The sequence below is a fragment of the Apteryx rowi genome, unplaced genomic scaffold (assembly GCF_003343035.1).
Source record: "Apteryx rowi isolate R43461 unplaced genomic scaffold, aptRow1 scaffold_204, whole genome shotgun sequence".
NCBI classification, from domain to species: domain Eukaryota; kingdom Metazoa; phylum Chordata; class Aves; order Apterygiformes; family Apterygidae; genus Apteryx; species Apteryx rowi.
The window spans coordinates 451,950-475,979 of NW_020448353.1; the positions used below are offsets into that span (position 1 = coordinate 451,950).

General features: G+C 39.2%; 2 long non-coding RNA genes across 8 annotated transcripts in view; one reads left to right on the top strand and one right to left on the bottom strand.

Annotated features, from left to right (window-relative positions):
- Positions 1-4,910, bottom strand: part of LOC112965173 — a 44,844-nt gene extending 39,934 nt beyond the window's left edge. For 3 of the 4 annotated variants that reach the window (XR_003253195.1, XR_003253196.1, XR_003253197.1), the window contains exon 1: positions 4,694-4,910. This is a non-coding gene — a long non-coding RNA (uncharacterized LOC112965173). Of the gene's footprint in view, positions 1-2,977; positions 3,050-4,693 lie in introns of all 4 variants that reach the window. The other variant, XR_003253198.1, reaches the window with a different exon arrangement.
- The window catches only part of LOC112965174, a 92,598-nt gene continuing 70,917 nt past the window's right edge, over positions 2,350-24,030 (top strand). For all 4 annotated transcript variants that reach the window (XR_003253201.1, XR_003253200.1, XR_003253203.1 and 1 more), the window contains exons 1-2: positions 2,350-2,936; positions 19,404-19,520. This is a non-coding gene — a long non-coding RNA (uncharacterized LOC112965174). The remainder of the gene's footprint in view (positions 2,937-19,403; positions 19,521-24,030) is intronic.

Here is a 24,030-nt window from a genome sequence, read left to right on the forward strand (position 1 = left end):
GCATTCAAACATGCTGTCTCTTAGACCTTTACTGGGTGATGTTAGTGAAGGTTTTTGAAGTATCATGGCCCTTTTCTTGCTAATATACTTAACTGTTGTTAACAACTATTGCAAATATATTTGAAGTATTCATCACTACAGCTGTTGTTACTGATGTTTTAGTTTATTTGATGCTCAATACTAATAGGTGAAAATTGATTCTAGTTTACTTAAAATACGTTACCAACAAATAAAAATGAAAACTTTTCAAGGAAATTCTTTTTATAAGTTTTAGTTACCTAAAAGTGTGTAACATTCTAAACTTGGTCTTTGTGCAATATTATATATTAAAACTGGGTTTGAGCCCCAGGCTTTGGCCTGGAGAACCACTTGTTGCTTTTCTGTTGCTTTTAGCAAGGGGCATCTATAGCTAGGCTCACTTATGTCTAGTGGAGAATGCAGCTTCCCTGAGGAACTTGACTGCTGCACGCAAGGCAGCTGACCTAGAAGCACTCAGGTGGTCCTGAAATTTGCTATGCAGGAAAGGAAGAGGAGACCTCTTAGTTCCCTAGTTTGCCTTCTTTCAGTTGCTACTGTTAGTACCAGCTGAGGAGAAGTGCTATTCTCTGTAGTTGCCTCTGAGTGAACACAGAAGCAATACAGCAGTAAATCTGATGGTACCTAATCCTAGACTCAAGCTGTTCTGTTGTTTGGATTATCCCCTCATGCTCCTCCTTCCTCCCCTGTCCCCTTCCAGGAAAAGAAGAGAGAAGGAGAAATTGGGGGCCCAGTAGAGTCTTCCTCCTCTTCGTTCCTTGGAAGGAAGGGGGCTACTTCTGCATGGTACCTGCAAACCAGTGTAGCTGTAGATTACGCACGATACCCGCAAACCAGCGTAGAACTTGGGTTTCCTGTGCTGAACACTTAGATTTGTGGAGCCTGGTCAGTGGGGGGTGGGCAGCTCAGTCACTTTATGGGTGGATATTGAGGCTCAGTTGTTCCTGGCATTAGCCTAGACCTATTTTTCTAGTTCTTATTTGAAACCTTACTGCTCATGCTGGATGTTGTAAATATTTTATTAAAAGATTAATAAACCAATAGTTTGAACTTGCATATCATTGATGTACATTTTATAGATGCTTGTAAGCCATGGATGCAGGAAAGGGAAAGTAAAGAAGAAATTCTTGTGTTTTATATGGATTTCTCTTTGCTTGTCATGGATCAGCAGGAGCAGCGCATCCCCCAGGTCTGAGCTGGGTGGGCAGAGCTGGGGCCTGTGACAGGCCRGGAGCAAAAGCAGGCGGGGCCAGAGGCAGGACAGGAGACAAGGCTACGATGTGGGTCTGAAGGGTTCATCCAGGAGATGGGCCAGGCCCACTTGCATGCAGGACAGGGTGGAATGTGTATCCCCGAGCTGAAATGGGGCCTCTGGGCCCGTTGGGGGGAGGAGGATGGAGGTCCCCTGTCAGGCTGCTTGGGGCCAGTAACGCCCATTAGTGCTTTCAGGGCCCTGGCATTATTCTTGCAAAAAACCCCTTTTTTTCTAGAAGCTAAGTTTCCTGTATATTTTCTACAACTTCTAGGGATTTTTTTTTTGTTAAAAAAATCTGATTTTTCATTCAAATAAAACCAAATATATCAAATAAATAATAATTTAACTAAAACACGTAAGCATTAAGTTTTTATGAGCAAAACCCCTAATGGAAATTTTTTTTTTTTTTTTTTATAAGATAGCTAGCCCTGTTGTCTGAATCTAGGATGATGGGATACATTGCTGGTATTTCAGATGATTTCTTGTCTCTGTTTTAGAATCACCCAGAATTGCAGGGTCAGGCAATAAATAAACAAATAGTCTTGGATACATGTGAGAAATTAATGAATTTAACGAGAAGAGATTGAGAATTGGCTTTTAGGAAAGTGAATGGTTTCTCTTCAGCCCTTTATGCCCCAGTTCACTGACAATGCCTGCTCTAATAAGGCAGGAATGGTCACGAGGAATGGCCTGTGTACTCCGGATAACTTGCTGCACTGCAATTATGTCAAGATTATGCTCTAAGAGTTTAAAAAATGGGGGGGGTGGGGGGAAGTCTGCCCTGTGATCTGGTATGAATAAGCAGCTGTTTTGGCACACGCTGCCTGACTGGGAAGCCTGTTGTACAGCAGTTTAAGATGGGATATCTAGCGAATGGTTTCCCTGGGCTCTGCTGGGGCTCTAGTGCTCTTGTCAGAAGTTGAATCCAAAATGGAAAGATTTAAAATCCAGCAGTTCAGGAGGTAAGAAAATTGTGGCAGGCATTATTTGGTGTCAGGGCCTGGAGTGCACCGCTAGGCCCTAGTGGCCCTGAGCTGCCTCACAGGGACTGCGCCCAGCCCTGCCTGTTGGTGGGCCTGGGCCTGTTTCCTGGACCGGGCCTGTCCCCTTGCTGTGCCCAGGCTGTCACTGGGGCCCCAGCTCTGCCCGGCCCCGGGGATGGCACCGGGGGCAAGGGCACGGCTGCCCTGGGTGCACCGCGGAGCCTGGCTTGGCCCTCACACCGCTCCCTGGCATCTTCAGCAGGAAATGAGCCCAAAGGCCCCAACCTCTCTGAAACCCTGACCTGGCTAGTTACCATCTCTGCCTGCCCCTAAAGGGAAGCTGGGTCTGTGTGTCTGCCTCCTCTAATCCCTGCTGATGGAGAGACCTGCCCCTGGCTGTGTTTGACTGGATCCCAGCCTGGCTGTTTCCCCCTGAAAGTGCTGTTTGTTTTTCAGGTGTGTTTCTACAGAGTTAATCAGGGTTGCCTGCTGTGAACAGATACAGCCTTTACTTTTCTCCCCCCTTCCAGGAGGAACTAACTTGATATGAATGAAATAATATCTGCTTCCAAGAGCTGAGCATGAGATTATCCAGGATTTAAAAAGGATGCAGCTTTCCTTCTCAAACAGCAGCATTAAAAACAACAAAAAAAATCGCAACTGTGAGTAGCCATTATCCCAAAACACATTTCAACAATCATACCACAAAATTGTGTTAAATCCACAGCAGACCCATTCGTCATGTTTATGGTAACTGTGAGGCCAAAATTATCACCTGGGGAAAAATATTTTTTACTGAGACTTGGTTAAAACATTCTAGTTTCAAACCTGGAAAATCTTGTGTTTTTTTCTACAACTCCATGTCCCCCCCCCCTTTTTTTTAATGGAAGCTGGTACAAAGACTTTCTGGGGCATAATGTTTTAAGCTTGGACTGCTTGGTCTGGGAATGAAATCCTGGTCCTTCAATGTAACCTGCAGGTGAACAAGTCAGCCTGAGTTGCCAGAGTAATTTCACTGTTCCTATGGTGAAAGTGAATTACCTGGAAAAACAAACAAACATCTTGCTGCTCCTTGTGTTGTGCAATAGCTTTTCTCCCTGGTACAGCGTGTGAGACTACCAAGAGCAGAGCAGATGGTCATGCGTTGCGCTCTGTAGAGTGCTGCTGTTGGTTTGCGAAACTGCGGCTGGGAGGTCATGCTTGGTCATGTCTTCTTGTGCAATTGCATTTGGAGAACACGTTAAATATTTTCCTATTTGAGCTGTTGGTGCCATTTCCACAGGAATGGTGTGCAATAGTAAAAACCACATGGGTAGTCTAGGCAGTTGTGAATTCTAATGCATGGTGCTGGTAGTACTATGTCTGTCACTTCAGTTGTGACCAAATTAAAAAAAAAAAAGAGAGAGAACCTTTGCCCTAGAAACATGAAATGAATAATGGCTTGAAAGAAATGAATAATGAGAAAAATTGTTTTGTAACTTCTTGAGAGAAAGAATTTCTCTTACTAGCTGTCTTGTATGACTCTAAATTCTGCAATTCTGCCACAGAAATCCCTGGGGAATTTTGTGTGAGGTTTGTTTTTTTTGGGGGGGGGGGGTTGGGGGGGATTTGGGATTTTTTGTTGGGTTTTGGGGGGTTTTGGGTTTTGTGTTATATATCTGTATCAGTTGAGTTTTTGTTTTTGGCTTTTATTTGTTAACCTGAGTTACCTCCTCCTTGATGGAGGCTTCAGGTTTCCTTTAATCTTATAGCTATCTTATGAGTAAAAGACTTGCTGTATGTTTTCCTTCTTCCTCATTGCCTTTTAAGATGAGGTTATTGGCGCATCTGTGAGGAAGCTAGCTAGTACACCACCTCCTTTACTAACTTGCTGAGTAGCTCCTGTTATAGAGGAAGAGATCAGTTGCACAAAGGGATTTGTGAAGAAGTTGGGATGCTTTACTGTAAGAAAGCGCTTTTTTGCATGTGTATGTGAAACTACAGAGATCTCCCTTACTATCCCATAACTGGGAAGGGAGGATCTTCCCAAAAGCCTGTTGCAAATCCAAGGCAACGTGTCAACAGCATGTCAGCCGGAGGAAGCATTCTCACATGTTTGTTGATCCCTTCAGAGAGACCCAATAGGTTTGTGAGACAGGACTTCCCTTTTCAAAAGATACTATTGTGCGTGTGTGTAAAGGTGTATTGTATTTAGCGGTGTGTTTGCTAATTCTGTTTCTTTTTTATGGCTTTGTTCAGTGCAGATTGGGCTTACAGGCATGTAGATTGCTTGTTATTTACTGGTTATTGGTTATTAGTAGGCTATTATTATTATTTCTGGGTTTATTGCAAACAGATTTATTGAAGATGGCCATACAGTGTAGTCATAGCAAACAAATCTTACTGCACATTTGTTAGTGCCCGAGTCTCGGTTTCTTACCACTCCAACGGTTTCTTGTCAGAGGTTCTCTTAACTCCTGGAGAGTAACCTTGAGAGGCGTCCCAGCTCAAGGGGAGATTCACTGCTGTGCAGCCCGCTGCCGTGCAGGAGAGCTCAATGGGCTCTAGGCTGCAGCGCTATTTATGGGCATGGAGTTTGACTCATGGTCATACAATATTTGGTGTGGAGATATACCTTTTTTGCTGATCTCATGCTGTGTTGGGGAAAATATACCTTTTTGCTGATCTCATGCCCACTTCTGGCCTCACCAGTTGCAACCAGTATCGCCTAGTTCCTCCTTGTCAGCCCTGGGTTCTGTCAGTTATTTGTGGTCAGCTGGGGCCTGAGATAAGGAGTTTGTGTGTAGGGGGGATAGTTGTGCTCCACCACACTTTGGGCCTGAGATGGGGGGGTAGTTGCGCTCTGCCACGCTTTGGGCCCGAGGTGTGTGTGTGGGGGGGAGGGGGGTAGTTGYGTTCCACCACAACCTCATAGTTTGGCTATCTCATTTTGGGTGTATACTGTCTGGTTCACAACCTATTCAAGGAGCAGTGGAACTGCTGGAGCTGCATTTCCTTAGGAAAGCAGGGTCAGGTAGTAGTTGCTCAAAAATGCAACACATAATAGGGCTCATGCAATAATTTGAAATACTGGTTTTGGATAATAGGATGCATCTTTTTATAAAGAAATAATAGTAATGACAGGCAGAAACTGAAAATCCTTTTTAGGAAAAAAACGAACAAACCCTTAATCAGAATGCCATTTTTGTTTATTAAAAGTCAGATACATGAAACTGAATTTAAAATAAAGTATGTAAGTAACTCATACTAGGGTTGTGTATGTTTGCATCCAAGTAAACAAGACTGCTTCAGATACCATGAATGTAAATGAAAAATTATTTTGACATAAGGCTTCATGTGAACATCTGTCATTAGAAAGTAGCTGTAATAAAAGTTATATTAAATAAATAACTTACTAATATTAAGGCAATATTTTAAAGGCTGGCATACTTTTTCATTTGTGTAGCAGCAATACTCAGGTCATAAGATAGCTTTAGAGGTAGTAGTACCACAAACTATTGGCTTCCATTTAAAAGCCCACAGAGTTCTGGGCTTCCCATGTAGGTCAAATATTTGGGCAAATGAACTTTAATTCTCACAATATTTTGGTTAAACAATGGATTTAATGTTAATAAAAAGGCACACTGATAAAGGGAACATTTAACGTGCACAATAGAATTCAAAGAAAATAGCTCATTAGATTAGCTACAGAGTGTAAGAGCACTTGTTTGTACAGTGCCTCATGAAGAGAAACCATAGCGTATATTACATATATGGGTTGTTTTCTGTTTTTATGACCGTTATTCCAAGAGCTTCAGCCAAAATAGAACCAACTGTAGGTGCTGCATCATTGAACTGCTTTGTTGCTTTACTGACATTTAGTCCAATTCTACTTGCAAGGACTGCCATGTTTTCCTGTGAATAAAATGCTTTAAACCTGTGATTTACTTGTGGCATTCCTAGGAAGGACTGCATTAGCAGTACAGAAGTTTTTTCTCTTTCTTGCACATGTGCACAAACACACACACGCAATAGAGCCTATGTGTAAAACAGCCATTAATTTTTTGGGTTATTCCTATCGCATGTCTTGGAGGATCCATACAGAGAAAGGTAAAAATGTATTTCTTGCCTAGAAAGTTATTGAGATAGATTCAAGCTAAGGTGCCTGGAATTTCTGTGAGATGCCTTGTGGCATGATACAAGCATGCTGTTTATCTTTCTGTGGGACTGAATATTATCATGGTGCTCTTCAGCTTGTTCTAGAGAGGAAATGTGCAAGCAAGGAAGCCAGGAACCCAGCATACAGGAGTCAAAACCATTTTACATCAGCTAAGTACCTGGCCCGTAAACTCTGGTCATCTAGCTGCTCCCTGATGTTGCCTGCGCATTATGCACAGCATTTTAGCTTGTAATTCTTGGCTTAGACTTCTGAGGCCAACTGTTTCTTCTAGTTTACTTTGGCAGCAAGGAGAGAAAGGGAGAAAGTCAAAAAGTTCTTATTTAAGGTTTTAGAGAACAGYTTTGTTAATCACAGCTGTAGTGTCACTGACACTAATGAGGATTGTCCAGAGGGTACATTTACTGTTTTGAGCTGTGCATATGAATGCTATGTAGTACTAAAGTTAAAAAAACCACAATCTTTTGATAAATTTTATTGTTGTTGTGGGAATACACTAATCCTGTAAGAGATTAGGGTGATCTCAGGAGATCTTAGGATCTCTCTCAGGACGTCTGTTCAGGCTGATTTGAGGAGGGTGCCAGTGGAACCATGTGGAGCTTGGAGAGACCTTCCTGGTTTCCCAGCATCTCAGACACATAGCTATGGGGTAGTTTGCTTGCAGAACTGGATTGTCACCTTTTTTCCTTTTTTTTTTTTTTTTTTTTTTTTTTTTTCCTGACACTCTAGTGTCCCCCCCCCATCTCCCCTCCCCCCCCCGGTTGGAAGTACACACCCCCATAAAGCAAATTCAAGTCTGCTGACAATAGTAGGCTTGTTGTTTCAGAGTTAGTTTTTGCAAGTCTCTTAAGATTAGTTCACAGACCTCCCAGGGTCTTCAAGACCCAAGCTGAAAACCACTACTGGAGACCACAGGTGTATAATGTTCCTTGCTTCCGCAGCACCCCAACCAGGCAGCCTGCACTGTAATTGAGACTCCTTTCTCTTTCCAAGAGAACTTTGAAAACATAAGTTTAAAACTGAAATGAAACTATATTTCAAGGTGGTGAAGTCCCCCCAAGAAACATAACCACGTTTCTTGCTTAGTCCTGTGTGGAATGCTCTTCCAGAGAGGAAAAATGAGGAGATTAATGTAGTGACAGCTCAGTCACTTTTTGCCCAAACTTCATGTGGTATGACTGAGGACTTTGAAGTCACACATAGTTAATGATCCAGTACTTTTTCAGTTTTTTTAAAAAAGCTGTGGCATTTTTCTTATCAGTTTTCTAGAGTAATGAGATTGTGGAATTCCAGGGAGATATTTTTTTAAACCCTCTTTTGTCCAGCAGGTGTCACTCATTAATAAAGAATCTTACAGGGATTTTTCCAGTGTGAAGGCAAAACCTTCAGAAATAATTGTCTGTCTTGTGAGTTATCTTTCCTCATTTAGAAGAAGGTACAAATTGCTCTACCATATATTATTGAACTGAGAAATAAAGGAAGTTTCACAAGAAGTCACTCCTATTTTGAGTCTCGTTTGGTTTGAACAAGAACAAAATTGTATTTTCTGTGGGGAAATTGTTCAGTGGATCTTTGTGTCAGGCTTGCAGCAAAAAACTGTTCAGTGTACTTGGTTGGAGAAAATAACATCTTCAATGAAAAACACTGTAGCAAGGAGAAGCATTTCTTAGCCTGGAACTGGCATTGTGGTAAATCAGTGATTAGGTCATTCTGACATGCTTTGAGCAAAGCTTCTTTGATAAACAGTCACCTGGCAACAGTTTTTATTTTTTACTAAAGAAAAGTATACAAAAACATTAAAAATGTTGTCTGCTCAGTCTTCTACAGAAAAATAATTATCTTCTATCTTGGCCAAATCCCACATTTTTAGGTGGGAGTTTGATGGTGTAAGAAACAGAGGCAGTATGTCATTGGCCAGCCATTGGTACTTGTGTTCATGGCAAACACATTAAAGGAAGGCAAAAATAGTTGGTGCGGTCATGCTTGCTAAGTGCACTCAGTTGCCTTTGCAACTCTTTTTCCTGTCTGAGTTTAAAAGTTAAAACTCTGGAAGCTATACATATTTATTATCTGTGTAGGCAGAAGAGAAATAATGTCAAAAAAACCCTCTGAAGCTGTGATGACTGTACTGAGCTGAGAAGAGTCTGTGATATGTAAGAAGCTTCTTTGGATGCTTGTAGAAGAATAGTGACTAGTGATGTTTGAGTGATGTTTTCACTGTGCTTAGAGTATTCACATTCTTAAGCTAATTCTGCTCGATTCAGGCAACTTTTAACCAACAGCAGGCCTTCAAAAAGCCATATGTGCAGCACAGCACAACGATGCTTCAGCATTTGCTGTTGTGGCTTCTAGACAGAGCTGCCTTGGTGTAGATTGGTGCCTTTGGTAGCCAAGTTATACATCCCTGTAGTACAAATTTCCTTTGCATATCCAGAATTGTATACAAGTTCAGGCTTCCAGCATTAGGGAATCCCATGGCTGTTAATTTTCCCTATTATCTGCCTGAAACTATGGGAGAGATGGAAAATGGGGAGAAACACCAGGAAGAGGTAGAGGACAACTAGCTCCATTACCTCTGCATCAAGAGCACAATCACTCTCTGTCCAGTTGAAATAGGCGCTTGTATTAATGATATTTTCCTATGGACAAATCACCTTGGGATAGATGAGATGGTGACTAGGTGGGAGAGGAGAATGTTTTGAGGACTTTGCATCCTACAGAGGCTTTTTTCATATATGATAATTTCAATAATGCAGCGCTAGGAACCAACCACATGTACTGAAAAGTTGTGGCTTGTATCAAAAAGGAGAAGCCATCCTTAGAAACTATGAGCAGATGATCTACTACTCCATTTTCTTATGCTGACTCTTATAYGCAGATCTCTTTAAGGTTCTGCTTCTGACTGAGACTGGCATCAGGTAGCTGAGAAATTGCTTTTTTCTTTATGGTTGCCTTACATCAGAATAAGGGAACTTTGACCAGATGTAGAGAAAGCTGGCAGTACTGCTGATGGGTGTATTCATGATACTGTTAATTTTGAAATTACAGATGTGAATAGTTAATCTGATGTAGAGCTGGCTAATGGGGAATATGGCTTTGGTTAGAAACGGAGCACCAAAACTTCTTTATGGGAAAGTACCAAGAATAAGTAGGGAACTAATTGTTCTCAGAGTTAAAACTAAGTCATCTCTGTGGCTTAGGTTATCCACAACTTTATACACACAGTCACTCATATATACTAACTATTTTTTTGAAAATAAAATCCTATAAATTAAGCTGTGTCTCTGGCACACTGAGTAGGAAGGGGTAGGGGGGAAGGCAAGAGAAGAGAGAAAGCATGTTATTTCTATTTCTGCTTTTAAATATTTGAGTGTTTCTCGGCTACTACAATGATAGGACCATGTAATTATCTAGATAAATACATACAATGCTTCCTGCTGTCTAGTCAAATATTTTTTTGTCCCCCTCCCTGCAACTCATTTCCACCATACAGGAACTTTTCAGATCTTCCTTGCCTTACCCTGGTTGATTCGATGATTGTCAAAAGAGCTGGAAACAGCCATGGAGTCTCCTGCTGTGGGTGTGTTTTTTCCTCCCTTTCCTCCCCCCCTTAACTGTAACACAGTAATATAAAAAGGACTTGAGCGCCCTTCTCAGTTCCTGCTCTGGTGCCTGCATCAGGGGAGGGGGGGAAGGAACATGTGGCTAAAAACAGAGTAAATTGTGGCAATGTTCTGCAGGCTGAGCCAGGAATGTGTGCATCTCATGCAGAAAGTGAAAAAGGAGCCCCTTTTGCTCTGACCTGGAAGCTACACCAAATGGACCTCCCTCCCCCATTCACGAATAACCAGGAAATTAGGGAAAGTGACTGTACTTCACGTATTGGCAATCCACCCCTGCCATTAAAATGCATTCCACTGACCCAGTGCAGCAGTTAGTGGGCACCGCACACCACTGAAAAAACAGCAATTGGTGAGTCAGATGAAAATGGTCTTTCTCTCATTTAGATTGTTTTATCTTTGAGCGGGGCTGTTTCTTGCAGCCTTATTGAGCACTGGAGTGCAAAGACCCCACAAAACCACTGTGATAAGTTTGCTCTCCTTTAGGCTACTTTCTACACTTCAGTAATCTGAACTTTTATGGCTGGTTTTGGGAAGGCAAAATGACTAGAAAAACAGCAAATACTTGAAATGCCTTATRGAGCACCAAAAATTGAGTGTCTTTAGACAAAACACTGCTACTCTGAATGACAGATCTCAGCTGGGTACTATATACTTCAGGTCTTGGACTAGCATTCTTCTGTCAACCTCCTGTTGAAGAGGAAGCTGAAATTGTACTGAGTCTAATGTCTACTGAGCATTGCAATCTGGTTCAAGCCTCTGAGAGCAGTAGTTCTTGGAGGCTGTTTGATCCCTAATTTAAGTGGTAGGTTATGAAGCCATGCAGCTGTATCCTGTAGAAAAAGTAATGCATGTCACAGTCGCATGCTACTGTGGCAAATTAAAACATCATCCACTAAACCTGTGCATTGTTCAACCACTCTAAAAGAAAGTTTGTAATATGTATGAATTGGTCAACTTCTTCACAATACTTCTATGCTAGACTTGGTAGAGGGGTGCAGACATTGATATGCAAGATTTTCTGTTAGTGGACCTTAACAAAAAGCTCTTAAGTTTCATATGTAATGCAGAAGCCTCACTCATCTGGCCTATTTTATGTTTCTTTATGACATCATCTGCAACGTCCATATTCGCTCTAGTCTGGGTACCTAGGCAGCAATATTTGGCTTTCCTGAGAGCAGGCGAAAAGCTGCAACTCATTCCTCAGGAATAAATTGCAATTAAGGAGTGCCTGGGAGGCATAGGCCTAACTGCAGCTTTCTTGTCTTTGCTTTTCCACATCATGTAAATTAACCTATGGAGACTGCTTCCTTGTCTTTAAGTGACTAGTGCATGATGTTGAATAGAACAAAAGGCTGAAAGATTTGCATGAGTTTCATTTCCTTATTTAGTACCGATGTGCTGGAGGAAGGCTCTGGCTGAATATTAGTTTGTAGGTTCTGACTGAGCACTTCAGTCAATCACTATATTCATGACGATGTTTCAGTTCCCTTCCAATTAACAATAAACTGATAGCTCTCTGTGTGCTGAGTGAGGGGGAAAAAAAACTATTTTTCTGAGCTCTAGTCACTCTTTCCATGCAGAGTATTATCATAAAATTTTTAAACTGCTGTAATCACTAGTTGGGTTAGAAGGTAACCTGAAAGGCATAGGTGCTGCAGTGTGCTCTGCACAGATGAACCACTGTTCATCTACCCAGTGCTCCATGGGAATCCCTTACACAGAGCTCTTTGCAAGATTTTGGCCTGTCTTTTAACATGGTAGATGTTCTCTTGCTTATGGTTTTATACTTGTTTTTCCATTCGTATATGGAAAACAAGGAGAGAAAACGGAGCCTGGATATGTAGAAGAATTGATAGATGCTTCCTTTTTCACAGTAGAAGGTAGCCTATTTTCAAGGACATCTAGGTATAAAAATTGAAATGGGATTTTTTTTTTTGTAATAATCCTGTCCTTATTTTGTATATTTGAAGACTTTAGGGATTTGTTGAAATCACATTATTAAATATTGAAAAAGCTCACACTACAGTCTCCRTAATTAATGCATGGCATTTTTTTCCATCCTTGCCACTGGAAAATGGGGGTATGTAAGAGACAAATGAAGGCAGAGCCTCCTCAAGATCATACGAAAGCTGAATTGAGGTACTACAAACCTTTACAAGCTTAGACTTTAAATTTAAAGTAGAGACAATGCTTCGGAAGAAAGACTTGTCTAGACCTGCTTGGATTATTCTTGCCCCACTTTATCAAAACTGTGTAACATTCTCTATCTTGAGAGCTGGTTCTAATATTTTTTTGTCAGTGAAAAGCCTGACCTTTTTTTACAATATCACCCAGCAGAATTTCAGAGACACCGAAGTTGAAGTACCTGCTAACATGAGGAGTGTGGGGTTTTTTTTGTTTTTTTTTTTTTAAAAACAGCCCTGCTATGTTAGTGTGTGTTTCAAATTGGCTCCTAAAATGCAATCGCTTATCATATAAGTAATCTGAGTCTTTGTCTTAATTTAGAATGATTAGAAATACATGAACCAATAAAGAATAACAAACTGTCTCCGTTATTTTAGGAAGCCGCCTTGAATCATGGCCTAAATGCTGCTTTGGTTTCTTGCTCTGCTCTTCATTCATATTTAAATCAGTTTTAAAGGTTTAAAAGTTGCCTCTGGCTTCATGTTTTTAATTTCCCAAGCAACTTAGGCAGGATRAACCACTGCTTCTTCAGAGATCTTCGTATCCTGCGGTAAGTAATAGCACACGGGTGCTCAGGGAGATGTGTGTGCGTGGCTGCCACTTTCGTTGGTCTGCTGGGACCTGGGATTGCCAGAGCGAAAGCAGGAGCTTCTGCAGGGTGAGTGGAAGCCCTTTAGCAGGGRTTGTGTCTGCCTCATTCGCCAGTGCGGTCAAGGCATGGAGGGTTTATAGTGCACTGATTAGGATCAGGTCCTACCACTGTCAAAATCTGCAGTTACCTAACCAAGTATCAGCATCATTGCCAACAGCAATACAGCTTGTTGATCAGGTTGCTCAGTCACACATTTGTATGTGTTATTTTAGAGGAATCACAGAGTCTCCTGCACAAATGTAGATGTGATACCACCGCCCTCTTGGTGACCTTTATGTTCATGCCTCAAGTTCTGCTCAGAGACCACAAAAAAAAGGGTCAGAGTTCCTCCCCCCCTTCTCTTCTCTCTTCTCGCATCAATTCCTTAAGAAGGTGTGTTAGTTAAAACATTTTTCTTAAAGAGTTTTCCCAACATGGTGCTATTTTTATCTTCTTGTATTTATGCCTTGCAATTGCCAAATTAGCTGACCCAAGAGCACACGTCTGGTCTACTCCCTGGACAGATCACACAGCCATCTCTGCCAGGAAGGAAGTGGTGAATGCRTATAAGGATTAGGGTAGGACCACTAGTAAACATTAGTAGCATATTTGTTAATCGACAGGAAATTACCAGTATGATATATAGCTGGAATGAAATATGGCCTCTCTGGGTTTTGAGCTGTAACAGGTTAAGAAAGCAAAGCAAGTAATATGAAAAGGACATTGATTTGCTGCCATGAGTTCTAACAGAGAACTACCTAATCATAGCAAAAAAGGGTCCATGGACAGCAAATCCCAGGAATGTAGCCTGAAGCCTCAAACTCTGGAGAAGGGCCAAGCATAAAGCTCCCCTTCTTAACTTGAGTCCATTCACTTGGACACAGAGGCCATTTATAGATGCTAAATTTTACTTAGTGGCTGTGTTGCAAAAGCCAAAAATAAATCAATTTGTTATTTAAACTCCACAGATGTTGTTCACATTTGTTTAAAGCCTTGGTTCCCAGGCTTGCCAGTGACTGCAAGGTAAGAAGTTTTGGGAAATGGACTAATTACCTTTAGAGGCTTTTGTATAACACATCTGTTGACACATGCAAATTATGGATACTATACTATATTTTGATGTATAATGCCTATACTAATCTTCTGTAAGTGATGAAGTAAATTTTTATGAAGGAAGAAACAGCTGGGCTCCTAAGTGTCCCCTTTGCTATGAGTACAGGATATCAATTACTTCAGTTTGCCACATAAAATAGGTATTTATTTTTTGTCTGCCTGAATGACTGTGGTTGGAAAATATTTGGTGAAATCAGTAATACCAGGTTTTAGGGGGAGTAACCCATCCAGGAAGAAACTCAAAGACAAATCATATGCATCTGTTAGAATATATTCTAAGTATTTAAATAACATATGTGATATCTTACAAATTTCCTTAATTTCCTGTTGCAGAAAAATAGTTATTTCAGACATCATGTCCCTTAAATAACTCCTTATCTGTTTTGATGGGGAGCTGGGATATGTCAGGAAATAAAGGCACCAAAACTACAGAAAACACTTGGGTTTTTGACTTTAAATGTTGAACATAGTGTAGTATGTGTAGTACAGGGTAAAAGAGAGAGGATTTGTCCATGTACCTTATTTTAAATATTTTTGAAAGTTAATTTTGCTGGAGTTGCATTTACAGAAATGGGAATAAAGCATGATTCCTATTTTGCTGCAGGTTGTTGTTTTTTCCTGGAACTCCTTTTCACTTTCTTTGAATAACTAAACTCCATATTGGTGCTGGAGGTTGCATCAGGAATTTACCTTCTCTCTCAAATTACTTCCACTTTCCATTATTTGGTTTCACATCCTGGAACGTGAACTACTGAGCCCCCAAAAGGCGTATAGTGAGGACATTGAGTCCTTGGCCCTAAGTGTTTTGTTCTACAAACAATGCTGCCTTCTTGTGCTGCATTACTTGCTAATGCAGACATCTGTGATGCCATGAAAAATTTAGAGTAAAATTACAACCCCCCCCCCAAAACAACAAAAAAAATTCAATCTTATGGATTTTGCATATCTCAGCTGAGAAGGTGCTGGTTTTTGAAATTTTAATCTAGGAGATGTCTGTCCTCTGCTGTTGCCCCCTGCCCCCCCTCCCTTTTTTTTGAGATAACTCAGAGGGAGGAAACGTATCTTCCTGTTGTTTTAGGCAGTGAAGCATAGTTTTAAGATTTCTAAAACATCTCCTATGTTTGGTTCTCTAAAGCTCTTACTAGAATATTTGCTTTCAAGATTTTTTTTAAAAACTTTTTCAGAAATAATTGATTACAGAGGTCTCTTCTGGATTCAAAGTCTGAATATCTGCCTTAGGTAAATTCTCCGCTGGCCATTTTTAATTCTTATAATAAAGCTAATAATTTTTAAGAATAAAATTAAGTATAAATAGTTCTGTTAGTGGATATGTAGTTTGATAATATGTACACGTTCCATTTTGCTTTTATTTATAGGCTTGTCAAACTAATTTATAATAAGAACACACAACACATTCACGCACGCCTCTGTGGTCAGATGATACAATAAAGTACACATGTTGCAGTACAAATACATGCTTTTTAAGAGGTCTTAAGGATGAGTTTGTCTTGCTAGGCACAGCAGAAACCAGGAGATAAGGGTTATTCCTCCTGTTGAGGGCCTGAGGTCTAGAGTCCTGGCAAAAAAGAATGTTTTGATAGAGACCAAATGGGCATATTGTGGAAGGTGGAAAAATAGTTACCCTCTACCTGGTTTCTAATCTGTGGGCTAGTTTTTCTGAGGGCTTCTTGGTTGACAAGTTGTTGTGTCTGCATAGCTGTTGTATCTGCATAGCTTCATCTCTTCGTGCAGAGAAACCACATGTTCAGGCTCGGAGGACTTTTTCTGCTTTACTTATTTATTTAGTATTTCAAAGGTGTGGTAATAAAGCTGATTAAAGGTGGACAGATTAGCTGAATGGGGCTCCTTTTACTAGTCAGCAGAAGGTAATGGTTTGTAAACATTGCTGTGAAGCTAAATGTGCTTATAACTTCCATATATTTGAAAGTCTATGGAGATGACTGGCAGAGTAAAAGGGATAAATGTTGATGAGCTTGTTTATGCTGGCCCACAGGAGAGGAGCGCATTAGCTAGCAAGCTAGAAGGAAGCCAAAATAAAAATATTATTGTGCACAGTTGTCATTAACAATTACAGAACATCCACTTAGAATAAATGACACCTTATTTGGTATTATTGGTAGTAGTCTCTTTCTACTTTCCTTACCTTGGACATCTTGCTTGCTAGGGCTGGGTGAGCAGTAAGGCTATGTTAGTGTCATGTGGCTGGAAGAGCTTTAGAGTATATGAGACACTTATCCCCTAGAAAGGAAGCCTGAATTTTTGATCAAATACCAAGAGTTTCTTTAATCTGAACTAGCTACTCTGTTAGAGTCTAAATTACAGATTAAAATACCTAAAATAGTGAAATATGCATTATAGAAGGATCCATGGACACAGTTCACAAAAACGAAACCTTAAGTCTTGCATGGAAGAAAAACTCCCTGGTACAGGATGTCATTAATGTTGAGGGAATTTTCGCTCAAACCATGAGTACTCTATGTTTGGGAGGTGAATCATTTATTGTGAGACTATCCAAATCTGTGGTATATGGTAGGAAATAGGACTGTATGTACCTCCAGTATAAGTAAGAGAAAAAGAGGAGAGAGTTTATTCGTGAATTTTTCATTCACAATTGCTCTCCCTTCCAGTTCTTTACTAATGATTACATACTGCTTCTGTGTGGATTTCTCTGCTTTCAGTGTTTGAGAAGAGCAGAATCAGAGAAATGCAGTCTGTTGGCAGGTATGCGTTAGGGTGCTTTTTTAGGGAGGTCAGTGATCATGAAAACTGATTGGTAGCCTTGGAGACTGAACATCTGTCTCTATTTATATAGAATAAAAGAAATAGTGCAAATTTTATACAATCTCCCCCCCCCCCCCAAGCTTACCTCACTTGATCCTTATTTCTCATTACTGGTAGCTTATGATGTGTTAGGCCCAGATCTACAAAAGATATCAGCCTCCTATTTCCCATTGATTTGCATGAAGATAAAGTACCTACATGCAAGTTGAGCATATGAGACTTTCCAAATCTGCATCTTAGTCTTATTGTTTCATCTCTTTTAAGCATAGCTACACTGTAAAAGCAAATGTGGGCCTGGAATATCCAAGCTAGAGGCATAGTAAATTGCTTCAGGACTGTATATAATATATTTGTTGCAGTACAAACCTGAGAAACATCATTTATTTGCTTAAGAACACCACTTTACTAGCCTGGCTTTAGTGCCTGAGTCCACCTCGCTGAACTGTGCAGATGTTCTGAGCTGGAGCTACTGGGTCTGTGTTAGCTGGAACATTTTTGCTGTATGCTGCATTGCTAAATATGGCTTTAAGATGCTGAAGAATATCTACCAAGTTGTTGCCATAATACAGACTGAGATGGATAGAAAGCAGACAGGAAAGAACATGTTTAAAAAACAACAACAACAAAAAAACCACCCAGCCACCCACACCCCAGAAATCACTGGTCTAGATTTGAAATGGCTTTCTAGATTTTCTCACATCTTACCAGTTACCTGAATCATCAAGCAGTGCTTTGAAACTGCTCCTAAATGATACTCTTGTCAGAGTATTTTCTAAGCTGAATATTGCTTTTTAACAGGATATCTATTAATTTATTGTGTTCTTGTGGAGAAAGGTTTTTCATTAGTTATGATTTTTTTTTCTTGTAATGAATAAAACCTTAGAGGAGGAGGAGATGGAAAAAATCTTCAGGTTTTCATGGCTTAAAAATAAAAAGTTCAGAGAATTTGGCTTGTTACTTAATATATTTTAATTGGTCAAAGTGGTGGTGTTGGGGAAATATTGCTTTTAGTTTAAGTGCACTGAAATATGTAGTGAGAACGTTCATTATACTTTACATAACACTGTTTTGACCGTAAGACCATGTCCCAAATTATGCATGAATAGTTCATTTAAAATGCTTTTCATTAAATGTGCTGACTGGTAATTGGGAAGTTGTTCTGATTTCCTGCTTGGAGGGTGAGTTCTGGTAACTGCATGTCCGCACTCAAAATGGTAGCATCCAGCATTTGCCACTCACTTTATGACACAAGTTACTCCTGGCACAAGTTAATACCAGTGCTATAACACCAGTGCTTATTTGACTCCCATGAATTTGGGAGTGACAACACATTTCGGTATGAGATAAATGTTATAGTTTGAAGCTGGCATCACAATATATTAAGTACAATATATCAATTAGAAATCATGATTTAATAATGTTGCATATCCAATGCAGAAACCCAGCAATCCGTATGCAGACCTCATTGCCAAATCCACTGTGGCAAGAGCTTTTGGCTTCCTTTTGCGCCAGGTGGTGATTCTTGATTCAAGTTTTGTTGTTTCTGCTTTGCTGCCATCCAGTTTGCAGTACATGCTGGTTTTGTCCTTTTTTCCACATCTCAGCTACACCCTTCATTTTGGTCGGTGGACAGGCATAACCAAACTGTATATCATTTATCTAATTCATGTAACCAACAGGTAGTGTCAGCTTTAAGCAGTTACAGCAATAAAGCACCTAACTGAGGTCCTCATTTTTTTTTTTTAATCTGTTTATTGGGCCAAACTCAAGGCCGTGATGCACCAGCACTGCAATTGTTACATACATTAGCTAGTTTAAGATTCATGTCTGTGTATTTAACTAGGTGCTTCAGTTTCACTTGCAGTTGCATCCCATATGCAATATGTACTTATGTGGCTGTTTCAGTTCTACCTTGATTTGTAGACATACCCAAAGAGTCAACTCATTGTTTTTCCTCTTTCCTGTTTGCCAAACAACATAGACTTCTCTGTCTGCTTAATGGTAAATTTTGTTCATTGACCCTATCTCTTTTTACTAGCTCATGTTGAAACATGTTGAATACATTCTGTATAGAAACAGGAAAAAACTGCATTTACACAATTGAAATAATCTCTCTGCATAAAAGATGGGGCACTATCTTTCATTTTCTTTCTGTATGTTGAAATTTGCCACACTGGTTCAAGTATTTTCTTTTCTTTTCTTTTCTTTTCTTTTCTTTTCTTTTCTTTCTTTTTTTTTTTCTTTCCCTCCCCTCCTATAAGGTATGTTGTGTTGCAGTGCAACATCACAGAAGCCAGCAAATGCAGTTCTTTGAAGTTCCTTTGGTTATCTGCATCCTTGGCTATGGATACAGCTAGTTGGGTGAGACTGAAGTAATGCATCCAGGACACAGATCAGAATCCCTGGCACTGCTGTAATACATATTTAATAAGAATGATTTCTCACAAGTTCTCAGAGCTTTTTGAAAGAACTTCTGTTCTTAAATCTTTCTAGAATTGATTCACGAAAATGAGCAAGAGCTTCTGTATAATGCTTTCTGAAAATAAAATCGGTACTTTGCTATCTATTTCTTCAAATATATAATGCTTTTGTGAACTTGACTCTGACCTTGTCTTTTTAGGTGTAAATTAGCTGTCGTCATACTGAAGTCAGCTGAGTGCAGTAACTTGAGACTACACAGGAGTCATGTAAAGCTACTGTACAGGAAGTTAGAATCATACCCTTTCTCAAGGACCTGGTCAGTATTTCATTTCAGTATATATTCTTTCTTTTGAAATACATTTGTTTGCATGTATGGAATTATTTTTGTTAACATCTTAAAATCTTAAAAGAAATTCATACTAAGATAAAAATAGACTCATCCATGTGGAAAACATGATCTTACTGGAGTCAAGATATAGTGTTCATATATTGAATTTCTATGTAGTTAAAGAAAAAGCAGTATTAGCAGAGAAAATGGCATTTTAGAGTTCAGCAATGTGTGATCTTATTCCATTAAAAAAAAAAAAAAGAAAGAGATTCCAGCTGGACTGTATGAAAAATTTTCCACAGTTGGGAGCGTAAAATAATGGAGAAGATCCCTAGGAGGTTGCAGAGTGTTTGAAAGTGCTGGCTGTACCCAACAGTTCGGACAAGAAGAGGGGTGATGTAGGCAGGACTGATTCAGGTGCGAGTCGACAGGAGCTGGACTGTAACGGATGTCTCGGCCTGTGTTTTGCTGTGTCTCCACTTGGGACAGAAGGTCTGGTTTTCAGCTGGTGATGCATGAATCTCTAGACCTATGGCGTGCTTGTGAGGAGTGTATGAAAGATAGCRGAGAAGGAAGTTGCTTGTCAGTAGGCTTATCTTTGCTATAAAAGGGTCTGTGCTTCTATTAAAAACAACTGAGTGTTTCATAAATTGTGAATGGGTTGAAAATCACTCCCTAACAATAATACTTTCTATTGAGAATGTACTTAAAATTGATGGGGTATAAAGCCTATGGAGGCTGAACTTGAGTTAAAAATGAGATGGAAATAGTGTGCTGCAGTACCACTGATAAACCGTAGTGACACTGAGCAAGAACTGCAAGGGCATTGAAGACAGGAGAATTAATTCAGTGCATTCCATGCAGCAAATGGCTTCCAGAAATCCTATGTATGTAGTAGCTGTGTGAACTAGAGGTTGCATCAGGAAATCCCCAAATCCCAAATTCAGTCCAGAAATGATGATTAAGCTAAGTCACTTTGTCATTTAATCACCAATATACGTGCTAGTTGACTCTAGGAAGTGTTAGCTATCCTGTGTGATACGTTCTAGTCTGAAGTTGTAATAAGGTCTAAGGCCAGTAGATGGACCCAAAGATACAGTATCTGTGATGATATTCATGTATGATTTCCACAGAAGTTCTCAGCGCACCGACCAAATTCAAATTATTTCTTTGTAATGAATGATTATTTCCTATTTGTTTCCATTGCCCTACTTCCATCTGGTCTATGCTAGATTTTCTTTCTGATTCTATGCTTATACTTTTGTTGAATTTTCTGAAATTATTTTTTATTTCCTGAACAAAATAAATGAAAATCTGAGGGTTTAGGTAATAGCGTGACTTTAAATAAGGGTTTGGAGGTGTTGGAAAATAGACCCAACAAAATAAAATCTGTCTAGTTAATAGACTTATAGTATAGCAGCATTTATGCAAAGGAAACTAAATGCATTGTGCATATAATTAGATGCTATAATAACACTTAAATTGTGATCTGAACATGGGAGAAAAAGGATATGGCTTTGAAATAAGCTGCTTTTCCTAAACGAGAATGGGAGGAGGGTAAAGTAGATGTGCCTATTAATACACACCTTTTGAAGAGCTTCTGATCTCTCCTTTTTCACTGGCAATAAAATATCTGGCTACATTTTTAATATGTCCCAATTGGCTGAGAAAGGAATATGATATTTTTATTAGGGACTGAAAAGCTCATAGATGTGATGATATAAGTAAATGCAGTTGGACTAATATGGTTTGCAGTATTGATCCTAGAATGACCTGTGCTGACTGAGTGCTAAAAACTGCCAGCACTGGCAGCCCTCTGTAAGTAAGCCAGTTCGAATCTGCTACTACAGGATAGTTCTTCAGTCCTTGAAATAAATAATTTCTACTTTTTTCAAGTGTCTGTGTGCGTATGTATGTGTATACATACATGTGTATACATATATATTTTATTTCCACCTCAGTGCTCCATCTAGCCACTGGAATTTCCTCAGTTCGTTCTGCAGGACTTCTCAAAGTCCTGCTAATCCACTTCAGATTTAGCTGGCTGTTTCAGTTTTTTTATTTTTAACCCTACCTAACTGTATGCTGTGCTTACAGAAGTGTAAAATGTTAAAACTATGCTGTTCAGAAAGCCTGGCTACTAGAATAGCTGAGGAATCCCTTAGTAAAATTTTAAGGTAGTGACCATTATCTGTTGCAAGCTAAAAGACAGGGGAAACAGTATATTACTTTAAAGATACCTGAAAAAGTGCTAGCATGGAATAGGACAGAATGCCAAGTTACAAAACCTTTCTAAAAAAAAAAAAAAAAAAAAAAAAAAAAAAAAAAATTTTAAAAAAAAAAAAAAAAAAAAAAAGCTAAACAAGTAAATTTTTTATTCAAATCATATGATTTGATGTAGAATAGACATAGAAATGTACATGATTAAAAAACAAAAACACCCATCATCTACTCAGATGTATGCAATGTTGCAATGTTAATTAGCTGGTAATGAGAATACCAGTTTACCTACTCGGTCCCCAATAAGCTCTAGTTTACTTTGAATTGCCCAGAGGTTTGGAGGTACCTTTAGACAAATATGACTGTTAATCCCAAATTAATGCAAACTCATTGGAACCTCTTTCATCTGGAAATTGAGTAGGTAACTTATCAAAGAACAAGATTCTCATGAGTTTTCCAGTATTTCTTGGATTTGACCGAGTTGGAAAATTATACTAGAATAGCCTTTCCTGTGGTATTCAGACATTCCTTTCTGCTATCCTGACTGAAAGGGAAAATCTGAAGTGTACTATTTAAAAGAAAAAAAGTGCTGAACCTTTGAACCTAAAAAGTTTAGTACTACTATTAAAGGATAAAGGGAAGCTTAAAGGTGGTTTATATTTTATGGGAATCAATTTTATTGTCCCCAAGCTCTGACTGATTTTCTTTTTTCAGAACGGTATGGGAGAAAGTGGAGGATTCATGGATTTTAAGACCTGTTTAATTTGATCTCAAAGAAGATTTAAGAGGGATCATGTGAGCTTCCTAATATTTCATAGGAAGTCTGTGACAGAAGGCTGGAATTCCTGAGATCTGAGTCAATGCTTTAACAACATGCTTATTTTTTACGTCTTATGCCCCTCTGTTGCCTCCTCTAGTAATAAAGCTATGTGCCACTTTATATTCTGAGCCAAATTCAACCTAGAGTATGTGGGCTTTCACTGGGCCAAGATGAGTATAGACATAAACTGTGGTGTAAATTACAAGTTCGGTATGATTTGGTCAGAGAATTGGCAAAGGATCATGGCCATCAACTTCTATACTCAATCACATCATTATATCTTTGGGATAACTGTAACAAAGTTAAAATAATATGGGAAAAATAACATTTATAAGGAATATGTGAATGGGAAGCTTTAAAAGATCTGTAGATTTTGCTTGAATTTACATTGCTTCCAAAGAGGAATGGCCCTTATAAATCCTTCATTTTTTACCAGGGCCTCAAACTTGCTGAACACTTGCATCAGGTGACCTGAAAATTAGGATGACAGCTCCTGTAGATAGTAGATAGCTCTGTTTTCCTAAGCTAATCTCTTCCCATAATATTGTTTCATATAGAACAATTAATTATCAGTACTCTCTTTTTTTGGTAATATATGTAGGAATATTCCATACTTACTAGAATGGAAAAGTGATATGTTTCAATATAAATTTATCTCCCTATATATAAACTCATTAAAATGATGAAATAAAGTAAAAGCTCTGTCAGCCATTTGTATTAAAATGTCTCCCACTAAGTGCAGCATATTAGAAATAAATTAATTCTATCTTTGATGGAGGTACTGAGGGAAAGGAGGGCAGGGGAAACAAGAGTTGCATGGCTTAAAGGGATGGATTTCAAAAGCACCTAAGCGACTTCAGTGCACAACTTTCAAGTGCCAAAATCAATGCGATTTGTGCGTCTTAAGCATTTTTGAAAATTCTGCCTTACTTCACTGAAGTCCTGATTCAGCAAAGCAAAGAGCTACATGGTTTATTAAAGCTAAGCCCTGGGCTTAATATCTGTGAATACTTTCAAAGTCTCTGGTTGAAGGCAGTATGGAACAAAGTAACGTTATTATACCCCAGCTTACAGTTATTTTTAGTACTTGTGTTTTGCATTGCAAAATGGGGTAGTCTGAAATATCATTTTAATATCCTTTACAATCCTAGAAGTGTATGGATCTGTTCCATACATCTCAAACTTAAATAGGCAGATAACTTGAGCTAAAATGTCTCATCAGTATCATACTAGTATGTAGAGATTTCTTTTTTACAGTGTTAAAATTTTGAAGGGATTTCACTTACACTTTTGCTTTGTTGTTGCTGTTGTTTCCGGTGACAGAAAGATACCTCTAATGTCCAGAATAATTCTGAAGGGATTTTGTTCAGAACTCCGCCAAGAATTCTAGCAGGGGCATCTTTTTCCATTTCCCAGTGCAGGGATGCTATCTATTTTGCTTGTTTAGCATGTTAGTAT